This window comes from Zingiber officinale, chromosome 9B (genome assembly GCF_018446385.1).
Source record: "Zingiber officinale cultivar Zhangliang chromosome 9B, Zo_v1.1, whole genome shotgun sequence".
In the NCBI taxonomy this organism is placed as follows: domain Eukaryota; kingdom Viridiplantae; phylum Streptophyta; class Magnoliopsida; order Zingiberales; family Zingiberaceae; genus Zingiber; species Zingiber officinale.
This window is the reverse complement of record NC_056003.1, coordinates 11149090-11163640: the sequence shown is the minus strand read 5'-3', so window position 1 is coordinate 11163640 and position 14551 is coordinate 11149090.

The window sequence follows — 14551 nt, the reverse complement described above, 5'->3', positions numbered from 1 at the left end:
TGCCGAAGCACGCGGATATCTGCTTCTAATTGATATTGTTTGGCAAAGTTAGACTGCGTGTATAATCTTGCTAGATGATCCCAAACCTCTTTGGCTGTCTCGTACTTGGCCAATTGAGCACCAATGGAGTGTGAAACAGAATTATTGATCAACGTAATAATCTTCGCATTATCGGTCTCCCAAATATCTAACGACTTTGCATAATCATCAGCATTGATGTCCGTAGGTTGAACTCGCACACCTGAAATATATCCCCACATAGATTTTCCTCGCAAAATTTTTTTCATAACATATCCCCAATACGAATAATTTTTTCCATCCAATCGGACACTAATCGATTGAAGCGAATCTTCTGTGCGGCCACTCATGATGATAGAACAAATTGTGTTCAAGAATAATCGAACACCAAACAAAACCAAGTATTGCGAAAACAAAAGGAACGCAATCAAAACTGTACGATCCGCGAAAATTGTGGATCGAATTAACAATGATTCAATCAAATTATCAAAAAGATAGAAATAAAGGCTCTGATACCATGTAGAAATTAACGCCAAAGAAAAACAGTAGCCATCTTTATTTTTGTGAATCAAAAGATAAAGAGTACAAGACCTTATATAGTTAATTACAAGAAAAAGTCTAAAGAAAAAATCTAAAGAAAAAATCTAAATAAACCCTAAACTGAAAAGGTAAAAGACTAAATTTCCCTCAAGGCTATAAACAAATAATTCTAATAAATTATATAATCTAACACATTCCACCAGAACTAGTTGCTCTTTCAGCCGACAACAGTAACTAGACAATTCCTCTTCTTCCAAGCAGCAATACATCAGCACCAATTCCTTTTCCTGCTGATTTTGACGTCGACATCGTTTACTGTCGATTTTGATGTCGACATCCTTTGCTACTGATTTCGGCGCCGATAACCCGGGGTTCCATCACCGCTACTTTAATCCTTTTCGATGTCAGATACTCAATGACATCAAGGTGGCCAAAAGTAATGTTTACACCGATGTCAAATTTGTTACATCGTTGGTCATACTGGTATTCATTGCTCTAGAAGATTTGATTGGTCTTATAGTCAGAGAAGATGTTAAATTTATCTCAGAGTTGGACATATTGGTATTCAATGTCCTAAAAGATTTGATTCAAATTTTACTGTTGGTTCTGCAGCATTGGGACAACCAACTATTTCACAAGGAGCGCATACATCTTCAAATCGACCACCACCTTCTTAGCATTCTACAGCCCAATCATCTCATTTTGGAGCATTCTCACATTCTATCTCTCCTAATATAGTTTCATCGACTCTTGAGAACTCAGGATGACATCCAGATTCTGGAGTAACTCATCATATTACACCAGAATATAATATTCTCACAGAAGCTTCGCCTTATGATGGACTCGACATGGTACAAATAGGTAACAACTCAGGTTTACAAATTGCTCACATTGGAAACACATATTTTCACTCATGCGGTCGAACTTTTCATATGCGCAACACTCTTCATGTTCCTTCTATCACCAAAAATTTACTTTCTGTGCGTCAATTTGCTCTTGATAATAATGTGTTCTTTGAATTTCATCCTCATCATTGTCTTGTGAAAGATCCCATAACAGAAAATATTCTACTCCGAGGAAGCATTAAAGATGACCTTTATCATCTTCAACCCACCTATACTAATGCTTTTGTTGGAGAACGCACTGATAAATTCTCTTGGCACGCACGTCTTGGTCATCCGTCTCTACGTGTTGTTCAGAATATCATTAACCATTATGGTTTACCAATTTCTTTAGCCTCCTCTTCTCATTTTTATGAAGCTTGCATGAAAGCAAAATCTTATAATTACCTTTTGGGTCTTCTTCTCGCATTTTTAGTTTTCCTTTAGAAATTATTCACTATGATGTATGGGGTCCTGCTCTTATTCTATCTAATCAAGGTTTTCTTTATTATATTATTTTTATTAACAATTTTAACCACTTTACTTGGATTTTTCCTATGAAAAGAAAGTTTGATCTCTTTGATATTTTTTGTCGCTTTTAAAAATAGGTTGAGCGCTATTTTGATCGTAAAATCCTCTCCCTTTATTCTGATTGGGGTGGAGAGTATCAAGTGTTTCATTGTCATCTCACTTCCTCTGGCATCATCCATCGAGTCTCTTGTCCCCACACTCTTGAACAAAATGGATCCGCTGAGAGAAAACATCGTCATGTGGTTGAAACTGCCTTAGCTCTTCTTAATCATGCCTCGGTTCCACTTAAATTTTAGGATAATGCCATCCAAACCGCAGTCTACCTTATCAATCATTTACTCACTCCACTATTTCAAAATAAGTGTCCCTTGGAAAGACTTTATAATTGTCTTACAGATCACTCCTTCTTTCGTATCTTTGGTTGTGCATGTTATCCTTGGCTACAACCTTACTATAAACACAAGTTAAACCCTCGCTCTTTACAATGTGTTTTTCTTGGTTATAGTAATTTGCATCATGGGTACCGTTGTCTCCATATTTCGACCGATCGGATATATATTTCTCAACATGTTACTTTTGATGAATCTTTGTTTCTGTTTGCAGTTGCTCCCTCAGATTCTCCTTCAGATAATCAAGGCAACTATCTAATGTCACCAAGTAATATACTAGAAGCCCCACATATTGATTCATCAGGACATATTGAAAGTATAAGGGGGATGATATCTTGGGTCTTGCTCCATTTCCACAAGTTCCTGTAGACTCAGCTGCTAGTGGTGATGCACTCTCTAGTTCTGATTCTCATCCGTCTGACCACTCATCTCCGAGTAGCTCTGATGATGACATTCCTCGACGGATGTTTCCTCTAAGCGATATTTATGCACGATGTCAACCAGTTTCCACTCATTATCCTCTTCCAAGCGCTCTTATTGCTTCATCAAATTTTGTTGAACCTTCTAGTTTTACACAGGTACTCAAAGATCCAAATTGGCGTGCTGTGATAGCTATAGAATTTGATGCTCTTCTTCGCAATGCAACCTGGAGCTTAGTTCCTCGTACCCCATCTATGAATATTGTGGGCTCTAAATGAGTTTACCGAATTAAGTATCGTGCAGATGGTTCTATTGAACGTTACAAAGCTCGCCTTAAAGCTAAAGGCTTTAATCAACAACCAGGTATTGACTTCAATGATACTTTTAGTCCTGTCGTCAATGTTTGACTCCTATATCTATTGTAGTATTGTTGGTGTCCTATAATATGTCACAATTACACGACTCAATATTACTTTCGTTGTGAATCGTACCTGTCAATTTATGCATGCTCCTACTGAACATTATTGGGAAGGTGTTAAAAGAATTCTTCGATATCTCAAAGGCACTATTCTACATGGTCTTCTTTTATATCGCCAGTCTTCACGAGAGTTGATTACTTATAGTGATGCATATTGGGCTGGATCTCCCGAAGATAGACGTTCTACTAGTGGATATGCTATATTTCTTGGGCGAAATCTTTTTTCCTGGCTTTCAAAGAAGTAACTTACAGTCTCTCGCTCAAGTACTGAAGCTGAATATAAAGTTATCGCTAATACAACGTCAGAAATTATTTAGCTACAATCTCTTCTTTCGGAATTACACTTATTCCCAACTGCTACGCCTAAAATCTAGTGTGATAATATTGGAGCGACTTATCTTGCGGCAAATCCTATTTTTCATGCTCACACCAAGCATGTAGAGATTGATTTTCATTTTGTTCGTAAGCGTGTGGTGACTTAACAACTTTCGGTTTCTTACATCTCTACAAAAGATCAAATTATTGATATATTTACCAAGCTATTATGTAGACAACGTTTCACCAAGTTAGCACTCAAACTCAACGTTCAAGCACTCCCGTTGAGTTTGTCGGGAGGTAATGACAATAATGGAAAATAATCTCTAATTGATTTCAATCAATTGAGATTTATTACATTTGACATCACAATCAATATCGACATGAATCAAATAGAAAAAAATAATATTTCCAAGTCTATTATATTACTATGTTTATAATTATTATGATTGTATGTCATATTTAATCTTTCCATTATTATTTTAGAAAACTTATATAAATAAACCTATTGACTTTAGTAATAACATTATCAAAAAGTTTTATATTATTTCTTTCTTCTACCTGTTAATTTCTTCACGAACTAGGTATTCGGCCATGGAAAGTGGTTTGGAGGGCTGACCATCCGCCACGGCGGCAGCATCCGAAAAAATCAAGGAAGAGAAGAAAAATGTGTGGCAGCCGGATCACAAGGAGGCCAAGACGCTACTACGGTGTATGATCGAGGGCTGCATAGCAGCAATGCTTGTAGTAGTGAGGTCCCTGGCCGCTGCGGTTGTTTTGTTTCACACTGTTCGATCCGGGTTGATTCAATCCGGCTGCGGCAAGTCTAGCGGCTGTGGCAGTCCTAGCCAAGGTTTCACTCAGTAGGCAACGACGAAGGACCGACGGCGAGAGGCGTCGAGCATATATTAATAATGATATGCTACAGAACTTTCCTTGCACTCCCACACGCGACCATCACTGTGGCAATCCCAATCAGTGTTTTTATTTTTCCCATCATTTTTTATTATTTTCTTCGACTTTTTCCCACTCCCGTACGCCATTTTTCTTCTCTTCCTCGATTTTCCCGGATGCTACCACCGTGGCATATATTCCACGTCTGACTGAGTGTACAGGACGGTTGAAAGTAAGTAGACATCTGAATGTTTGAATGAGTTGCAAATAGAATCACGATAGTAAAAAGTGACTACACTCTCCCCAGTGCCTCCCCAATTCGTCTTAAGGCCAACACAGAGGAGATAAATCACGGATGACTACTAGCCTTTGGAATAATGATTAGCATATAAGGGAGACATTTACCTCGGTTATACTGAAATTCAAACTCCTAACCTAATGATAGTAACACCTTATGAAATAACCACTAAACTTTATATATATATATAAATATATATATAATCATTCGAGTCAATCGATCCAATTTAATTATAAATATTTATTTAATTTATAGTGATTATTATGAATGGTTGGATATTGGGTCTTAAAATGATCAATATGATTTTATAAGGGAAAATCGAGGTGTCATCAATTGATGAAAGTCAGAATCGATTTCAAAATCGAAATCTAAGTTTTGGAATCGAACCCTCCAGATGTTGGAAAAATACACATCTTCTGCATTCGGAATCCAAAACGCTTGTGAGAAGGTTCGCATAATTTAAAGTGTTGCTATTTCAAGATAACGTCATTGTATCTTGGGAAACGAACTTCGATAATATTCAATATCAATTTGCATTCTTCCGATGATAATCTCCGATAGTGCTATATAGATATTGATCCTGTCCGAATCGCTGAACCAAGGGACACTGGGCACGCGGCACGCTCCCAATCGTTGGAGTGAACTTCCGGCTAGTCGAACGAAGCTCCGGCGATCCTGCACAAAAGTCTAGCCGGGAAGGGTTCCCGGCGACGACCCTCCGACGCTCAAGTCAGGTAAGTGGTGGAGAAAGTGGCTGCCAAATTTGTATTATGCGTACCTTCGGCGAAGTAATAGCCTCTTTATATAGGATGGAGAAGGACCTGATGCACGTCTACCGAGGCGCGTACGTGTCAGCAGCCCATACCATGGTATGCACCGGTCAGAGAGCTTACCTGACACCATGCTGCCACAGTCGAGCATGTTCTTTGATGTGACGGCAGGACCACCTGTTGTCAGACTAGAAGTATGGCATAGCCATACGACTTGACGGCTGTCAGCAGATATCCCCGTCTTTTACCCACTGTCTGACTGGGGTGCCCGGCCCGCCGAGCGGGCGATGAACGTCGTCCGGACGAGCTTGATTCTTTGCGCCGTCCGGGCGGCACTTCCTTCCGCTCGGTCCTTACGCACTGTTTTATTTGAGCGTCGGAACCCTGGTCCCTACCAGGGTGCCTTTTACTATCAGATTTCCCTTTCTTCTGAGTCCGGTCGGCTTGCCCTTTTCCGGCGAACCACTAGATCCTTTGACCCACCCTCAGCGTTGACTCCTTATGGGATTCCGAATTTTTACTACCGGATCACTTGCCTTCCTATCGAGTCTAGTCGAAGGAGGCAATGTCCGACTGACTGGACCGCCGATCTGTCGAACAATGATCATTGCCTTAGGCCGCTCGGCCATGCATAAGGATGCTCCTCCGAGCGGCGATATCTGTCCGTTCGGCGATACTTTGTCCGTGCCTTGTATTTTCTTGGAATCGATGTCCGTTGTTCTCCCACACTACCCATCACGTGCTCTGCGCACGGTAAGAGGAGCTCATTAAATGCGGCTAGTAACCGGCTGACACGTGGCGACCGTGCATTTGTCAGAGTATGGCGGTTGCGTCACTTCCGATGGGACAGCCGCCGTTTGAAACGGACGATCCGATGACAACCTCGATATCGATGACCTGGATCGGACGGTGGAGATCGTTTCCGGGCGGCGATATAAGACCCTTGACTCCGTTTCCGCCGCATTCCGTCTTCTTCGTTTCCAGATTCCTGTCACTCCTCCCTTCGCCGGCGACTTCGTGCTCAGATTTTCCGACGATCGCTCGGCAACTTCCGATCATCTCCCGCGTTTGTAAGATCCTTTTTCTCGCTCCAGACGCATTCCTCTTTCTGTTAATCATCTTTGTCAGTCGGTTTTCTCCCATCGCTTGAACCATTTTCTTCTATCCTGCATTCTGGCCTTTCGATCATGACCAGTACCTCGCAGTCAACCGGCGGTGTTCCGGGTCTTTGGTACTCGAACATGGAAAGTCGGTTCGACGAGGAAGACGCCATGCGACTTACTCGAGCATATGACCTACCGACCGACCACGAAATAGTGTTAGCCACGCCTTCCGATCGGCCTAATGATCCTCCGTCCGGCACTGTTGTCTTCTTTCGTGATCAATTCCTGGCCGGACTACGTTTTCCTCCTCACAAATTCTTCTTAGAAGTTTGCAACTATTTCCGCATTCCGCTCGGCCAAGTAGTTCCCAATTCTATTAGATTGCTGAGCGGAGTGGTAGTTTTGTTCAAACTGAACGGCATTCCCTTAACCCCAAAAATCTTCCACTACTTCTACTATCCCAAGCAAGCCGAGTGGGGCACCTTTGTTTTCCAATCTAGGATAGGCTTCGTCCTTTTCGATAATATGCCGAGCTCCAACAAACACTGGAAGGAGCATTTTTTCTTCATACGCTTTCCCGAGCGGCCCACTTTCCGCACCAAGTGGCAGACGGCTATGCCTGCGCAACCGGAGCTCGGCAAGTTTAGAGGTGACGCAGACTATCTCCACGCGGCCGAACAGCTAGTCGGTCAGCGCTATCACATTGACAAGCTGCTTCTCCCAGGAGTACTGCATATATTCGGCTTGTCTTCTACACCAGCCGATCTGCCTTGTAGCATGAGTAAGCTTCCCTATCTCCCCTTTTATTTTGTTCTAACTGATTTATTCTCTGCTTCTGCAGCTGAGGTCATGTGGAAGGCCAGAGCCACCGAGAAGCTCAAACTGACGCCCGGATTGAAGCGGTGACGAGCAAGGAGGCCGCCGAACGGAGTCTTGCTCCGCCGATCCGGCCGGTGAAGAAGGTGAGGGGACGCCAACGGTCCCCGAAGCCCGGACGCCCCGCCCCTCCCGATGAGGCCATGGGCACATAGAACCTGCGAGTGAAGCTGAAGTAGAGGGCCGTTCGGCCGATGATGTGCCGCTGCGCACTCGGAAACGCCGGCGACCGGAATCCGCACCTGCCTCTACACTTGATGAGCCGCAACCTGAGCAGGGTGTAGATGCGCAGGTGCTGTCCGGAACAGTTTCCGTCGAGAGTACCCCTACCCCTCAGGATTCTCCGAGGGCCAGCTTGGAAGTTCCGCCGTCCGGCCCTTCGATGACTCGACGACGTCTCAGGCGTTTAGGCGAGCTACCCACCTCTTCTGCTGGCGGGCCATCTCAGAGCGGGCCGAGCGGCCAGAATCTACTTAAAACCGTTCTGCGCCTCCCTTCAGAGGCGTACATGGCTGCCGCCGATCGGCCGGTGTTTCCTGAGCAGATGATCACCCTGACGGGTCCTCTCGCGCAAGCTTGGATAGATGCTCGGAGTCGTATAGCCAAGTTGACTCCCGGGCAGCTCGGCGACAGCAACCTTCAATCAGCTACTGGGGTATGGCCCCTCCCCTTCCTTTCTCTCATATTTGAAGTTTTTAACCTGCTCGTGTTTGCTAGCAGAACTGGGTGGAGCAGATCGCCATTAGCGATCGGTTGGCCGAGCTGGAGGAGGAACTGAAGAAACAAAAAACGGCGGGGGATGCCAGGCAGCGCTAGAAGCCGAACGAAAACGAGCTGCTGATCTGGCGAGCAAGGTCGTTCGGCTCGAAGCAATGATTAAACAACGAGACAAGGAGATCCGGACGGTGACCACTCGGAAGCAACAGGCCATCAACGATATGGACCACATGAAGGTGGAGATCCGGGGGCTGGAGCAACGCATCAAGGACCTCGACGCTCTGCTGGCCACCGAAAAAGAGAGCCGCTCGGCTGACCTCCAAAGATTCGATGGGGACTTGAAGGATCTCCAAGCTGCTAGCGACGCTGCCCACGCCGCGCTCAAAGAATATCAAGAGGGGGAGTCGGCCCGCTCGGACGAAGTGAGGAAGGCGTTCCTCCGCTCAGAAGACTTCGGAGAGAAGTTTACCGACAAGATATCCCTCACGTTCGAGGAGGCCATTAAGGCGGCGGTGGGCTATCTGAAGACCAAAGGTCATCTGCCTGCCGAGCTGACCATCCCCGACGAGGACCTGGCGAGCGTGATGGACAACATCCCCGACGCTCTTTTTGATTTTGATGTGTGAGGAGCGTTTCTGTTTAACTTCTTTTTGAATTCCCGCCGTTCGGCCCCGATTATCTGTGTAATGACCTTTTCGGCTTGCATATTAGACAATCTTCGGTTCCTTACTATTTTAGCGAGAAATTTTTCCCTCGTCCCAACTTTCAAGTGTTTCTTAAAACTCTTCCGCTCGGCACCATTGATGACGCTCGTTCACTTGTTCGCCTTTTTTAATTCTGATTTTCGCCTGGCTTCCCGCTCGGACATTTATAGACGTCGGCTCGTCTTCCGATCTTTATCGTCGGAGCTCGACGGCGCGGGTATTTATAGCCGGTCGGCGCGGCTCTCGATTTTTAACGACGGGGCTCGTCGACACGTCCGCTCGGATTATTTATAGACGCCGGCTCGTCTCTCGATATTTATCGTCGGAGCTCGACGGCGCGGTTTTTATAGCCGGTCGGCTCTCGATTTTAACGACGGGGCTCGTCGGCGTCCGCTCGGATTAATTATAGACGCCGGCTCGTCTCGTCGGAGCTCGACGGCACGGTTTTTATAGCCGGTCGGCGCTCGATTTTTAACGACGGGCTCGTCGGCGCGGATTATAGACGCCGGCTCGTCTCGATATTTATCGTCGAGCTCGACGGCACGGATAGATCGGCGGCTCTCGATTTTTAACGACGGGGCTCGTCGGCGTCCCAGTGAGATTATTATAGACGCCGGCTCGTCTTCCGATCTTTATCGTCGGAGCTCGACGGCGCGGTTTTTATAGCCGGTCGGCGCGGCTCTCGATTTTTAACGACGGGGCTCGTCGACGCGTCCGCTCGGATTATTTATAGACGCCGGCTCGTCTCTCGATATTTATCGTCGGAGCTCGACGGCGCGGTTTTTATAGCCGGTCGGCGCGGCTCTCGATTTTTAACGACGGGGCTCGTCGACGCGTCCCAGTGAGACTACACACCTGGCCGAACGGCTCAGGCCTTCGTTCCAGGCAATAACCTCCCGCTATCACCCTGATCAGCGCAGGGTTTTGATTTTTCTTTCTGCCACCCTAGTATGCAACCCGGCCGAATAGCTCGGGGTCTTCAAGTTCGAACGATGCTTATATTCTATACGCAGCCCGGCCGAGCGGCCTGGGGTCTTCGAGTCCAAGCTCCCGGCTCGGATATGGACCTTACGGCCGAACGGTGAACCGTTCATCGGAGAATGCTCAATGTATTTTTATCTTTTTGCTTCCTGCATCGCAAGCACATAGGCGACGAAAAAGTATATACATTTATATTTAGCGCACCTGTCACCCAGCGCGGAGAACGTACTCCCGACCGAACGGCTCATGGTCTATTTCGTCGAGCATTTTGGCTCAGATAATTTACCTCCGTTCGAACGGTACGGGGCCCCCGATTTCGAGCGCTTGGCTCGACCCATATACCTCCGGCCGAGCGGCACGGGGCCTTCGTTTTTTGATGATAATGCCTTATTTTCGCTCTTTTGACTTTTCATTTCTGCATTTTCAGTAATCAGTCGAAAAATGTACACATGGTGATTTATAGTGATACACCTTTCACCCCGCCCGGTAAGGCTGGAGGTGGTTCGCACTCCACGGTCTATCTAACTGTCGACCGTCTTCATCCTCCAGATAATACGCGCCCGAGCGGAGCTTTTCGATGATTTTGAAAGGACCTGCCCATGGAGCTTCAATCTTGCCGACGTCACCGACCGGCTTGATCTTCTTCCACACAAGATCGCCGACCTGGAATGATCGGGGAATGACGCGCCGGTTGTAGTTTTGCTTCATCCGCTGACGGTATGCCATCAGCCGAACGGACGCCTTCGCCCTCTCCTCTTCTACCAAGTCCAGCTCCATGTTTCTTCGTTCGGCGTTGTCATCATCGTAGCTCTGGATCCGGGTTGACTCAACTCCAACTTCGACCGGAATGACAGCCTCACCGCCATATACCAAATGGAACGGTGTGACTCCTGTCCCTTCTTTCGGCGTCATTCGGATGGCCCACAGGACGCTCGGCACTTCATCTGGCCAACTTCCTCCCAAATGGTCGAGCCGAGCGCGAAGAATACGAAGAATTTCTCGGTTGGCGACTTCGGCTTGACCGTTGCTCTGAGGATAGGCCACGGATGTGAAATGTTGCTCAATGCCGTAGCTCTTGCACCAATCCTCTAACATCTTCCCTGTGAACTGCCGCCCGTTGTCGGACACTAGTCGGCGAGGAATGCCGAACCGACAAATGATGTGTTGCCGGATGAATTTTTTAACCATTTGTTCAGTAATCTTTGCGAGTGGCTCGGCCTTCACCCACTTGGAGAAGTAATCCACCGCCACTAGTAAGAATTTCCTCTGCCCGGTCGCCATCGGAAATGGACCCACAATATCCATTCCCCATTGATCGAACGGACATGAGATGGTTGATGCCTTCATCTCCTCTGCCGGTCGGTGAGAGAAGTTGTGATACTTCTGGCATGAAAGGCAAGTAGATACTATCCGAGCGGCATCTGTTTGTAAAGTTGGCCAAAAGTATCCGGCCAAGAGGATCTTCTTGGCTAACGAGCGTCCTCCCGGATGACCTCCGCATGATCCTTGATGTACTTCCTGGAGGATGTAAGCTGAGTCCTCCGAGCTTACACATTTCAGCAGAGGACGCGAGAAAGCTTTCTTGTAAAGCTGATCTCCGATGAGTGTAAATCGACCGGCTCTTCTTCTGAGGAGCCGGGCTGCATATTCATCGGATGGTGTGGTGCCCGAACGGAGAAATTCTATAATAGGTGTCCTCCAGTCTCTTGGAAATGTGAGGCCTTGCATCCGGTCGACATGCGCCACCAGCAGCGTTTTTTCAATTGGTTGCTGAATGGCGACCGGCGTTATTGAACTCGCGAGTTTGGCTAACTCATCGGCCGCCTGGTTCTCCGTTCGGGGAATCTTCTGAATAAGCACCTCTCGGAAAGTAGCTTTGAGTTTTTCAAAGGCCTCAGCGTAGAGCTTAAGCCGAACACAGTTGATTTCAAAGGTGCCGGAGAGTTGCTGAGCGGCTAACAGTGAATCCGAATAAAGTGTCACCCGACCGGCCCCCACATGCCGAGCGGCCTGCAATCCGGCTATAATGGCCTCGTACTCGGCTTCATTGTTAGTCGCTTTGTAATCTAGCCGGATGGACAAGTGCATCTTTTCCTCCTGAGGTGAGAGTAGTAATATTCCGATCCCACTTCCGAGCCGGGTGGAGGATCCATCTACATATATTCTCCACATAGCCTCCGGCTCTGGTCTTTGCACTTCGGTCACAAAATCAGCCAAGGATTGGGCTTTAATCGCCGAGCGGGGCTGATATTGGATGTCAAATTCACTTAATTCTGTCGTCCACTTGATAAGCCGTCCGGACGCTTCTGGATTCAACAGCACCCTTCCGAGTGGAAGCGACGAACGGTAAGGACTAACCCGTAAGCCAATTTTTCAAGTGTGGTGTAGCAGGACTCAACGCCTTTCAATAGATGGCTGAAAAAAATACACCAGTCATTGTATATTATTGTGCTCTTTGACTAAAACCTCTCCCGTAGTCTCCTGGGTGACTCACAAGTATAACCAGAGCAGCTCTCCAACGATCGGCTTAACAAAGAAAGGCAGAATTTAGATATGTTGCTTCAACTCTTCAAATGCTTGTCACACTCTTCATCCCATCGAAACTTTGTAGCTCAATGGATTACTTTGAAGATTGAGAGAGATCGGTTAGTCGATCGGGATATGAATCTTGAGAGTGTCGTGATTCGATCCACCAACTTTTGGGCCTCCTTGAGGTTTCGTCGAGCCGGCATGTCTTGCAGTGCTTTCACCTTCTTGGATTTGCTTCGATTCCCCGCTCGGTCACTATATACCCCAAAAACTCCTTTAGCTCGAACAGCACTTCGGGATTTAGCTTGACTCCATATTTGCGCAGCGCTCGGAAGGTTTCTTCTATATCCTTGAAAAGATCGGCCGCTCGGACGGATTTGATAAGAATGTCGTCCACATAAACTTCCAGATTCCGCCCGATTTGCTCCTTGAACACCTTGTTCATCAAGCGTTGATAGGTGGCCCCGGCATTCTTCAATCCGAACGGCATCACTTTGTAGCAATATGTGCCGTCGGCCGTTACGAAGCTTACTTGATGATACTCTTGGTAGGCGTCAAGCATGCAAATTAATTCGCAGCCGGCCGTAGAGTCCACCAGCTGGTCTATCCGGGGCAGAGGATAAAAGTCCTTGGGGCATGCTTTGTTTAGGTCTCGAAAGTCGATGCAGACCCTCCACTTGCCGCCCGGCTTGGAGACCAATACTACGTTGGCCAGCCAGCTCGGGAACTGCACCTCGCGTATGTTGCCGGCCTTCAGAAGTTTTTCTACTTCCGCTCGGATGATGGCATTTTGTTCGGCACTGAAGTCCCTTTTTCTCTGCTTCACTGGCCGAGCGTCCGGTCGGACATGCAACTCATGCTGCGTCAGGCTTGGCGAAATTCCGGGCAACTCATGTGTCGACCAGACAAAGACATCATGATTTCGCTGGAGGCATTGGATCAGCTTCTCCTTCTGCTCTTCCTCCAGATCCGAGGCGATAAAAGTCGTGGCCTCCGGTTGGGTCGGATGGATCTGAACTTCCTCCTTTTTATCATAAATTAAAGCAGGAGGTTTCTCGGTTATGGCATTTACCTCGATTCGGGGCGCCTTCCGAGCGGAGCAAGCTTCTGCTCGGATCATCTCTATATAACACCGCCGAGCTGCTAGCTGATCTCCACTCACTTCTCCCACTTTGTCCTCCACGGGGAACTTTATCTTCTGGTGGAAGGTTGAGACAACCGCTCGGAATTCGCCGAGCGCCGGTCGTCCCAAAATGACGTTGTAGGATGATGGAGAGTCGACCACCACGAAGTTTATTGTCCTGGTCCTCCTGAGCGGCTCCTCTCCCAGTGAGGTGGCTAGCCGGATCTGTCCGACCGGCTGAACTTCGTTGCCAGTAAACCCGTAGAGCGGGGTCGTCATGGGCAGCAGCTCGGATCGAACGCCTTCTTGAAGATGCTGTTTACCGAGCTCCCTTTGTCAACAAATATGCGGTGGATGGTATAATTTGCTACTACCGCTTTAATGAGCAGCGCGTCGTCGTTGGTCACTTCTACTCCTTCCAAGTCCTCGGGTCCGAAAGTGATTTTCGGTCCACTTGCCCGCTCTTGGCTACAGCCGACCGCGTGGATCTGCAGCTGTCGGACGCCCGCCTTTCTTGCTCTCCGCCGGCAATAACGCTGATTTCGCCCCGGGAAGTATTGTTCCGGTTTTCCTCTTCCCGAGCGGACGGTCGTGACCGTTCTCTGGACGCCCGGCGATTCTCCTGCCTTGGAGATCGATGCCGCTCGGGTGTCTGCTGATGTCGTCTCTCGGTGCGGGTCCGGTCCGTTTCATGGGTCCTATGTCTCCTGTCGATGGGAGGAGATCGTCGTTCGGCTTTCCTGGGAACAGGATTGGATACAAAGGGAAGGGTTCGGCAATCCCTCGTGTGGTGCGTATCCGTCGATGGAGGCGAACATAGGGTCCACCTCTTCTTTGGCTTGGGCGGCCCACCTCTTGACGTGGCATGGGGGGATCGGATTGCATCGGCCCTCGGTCCTCTAGGGGGCTGCTGAGCGGTGTGCTGTTTCCGCTCGGCATGAGTAGATGCCCGCTCGGCTGGAGCTTCCTTTTTCCGAGCGGCTT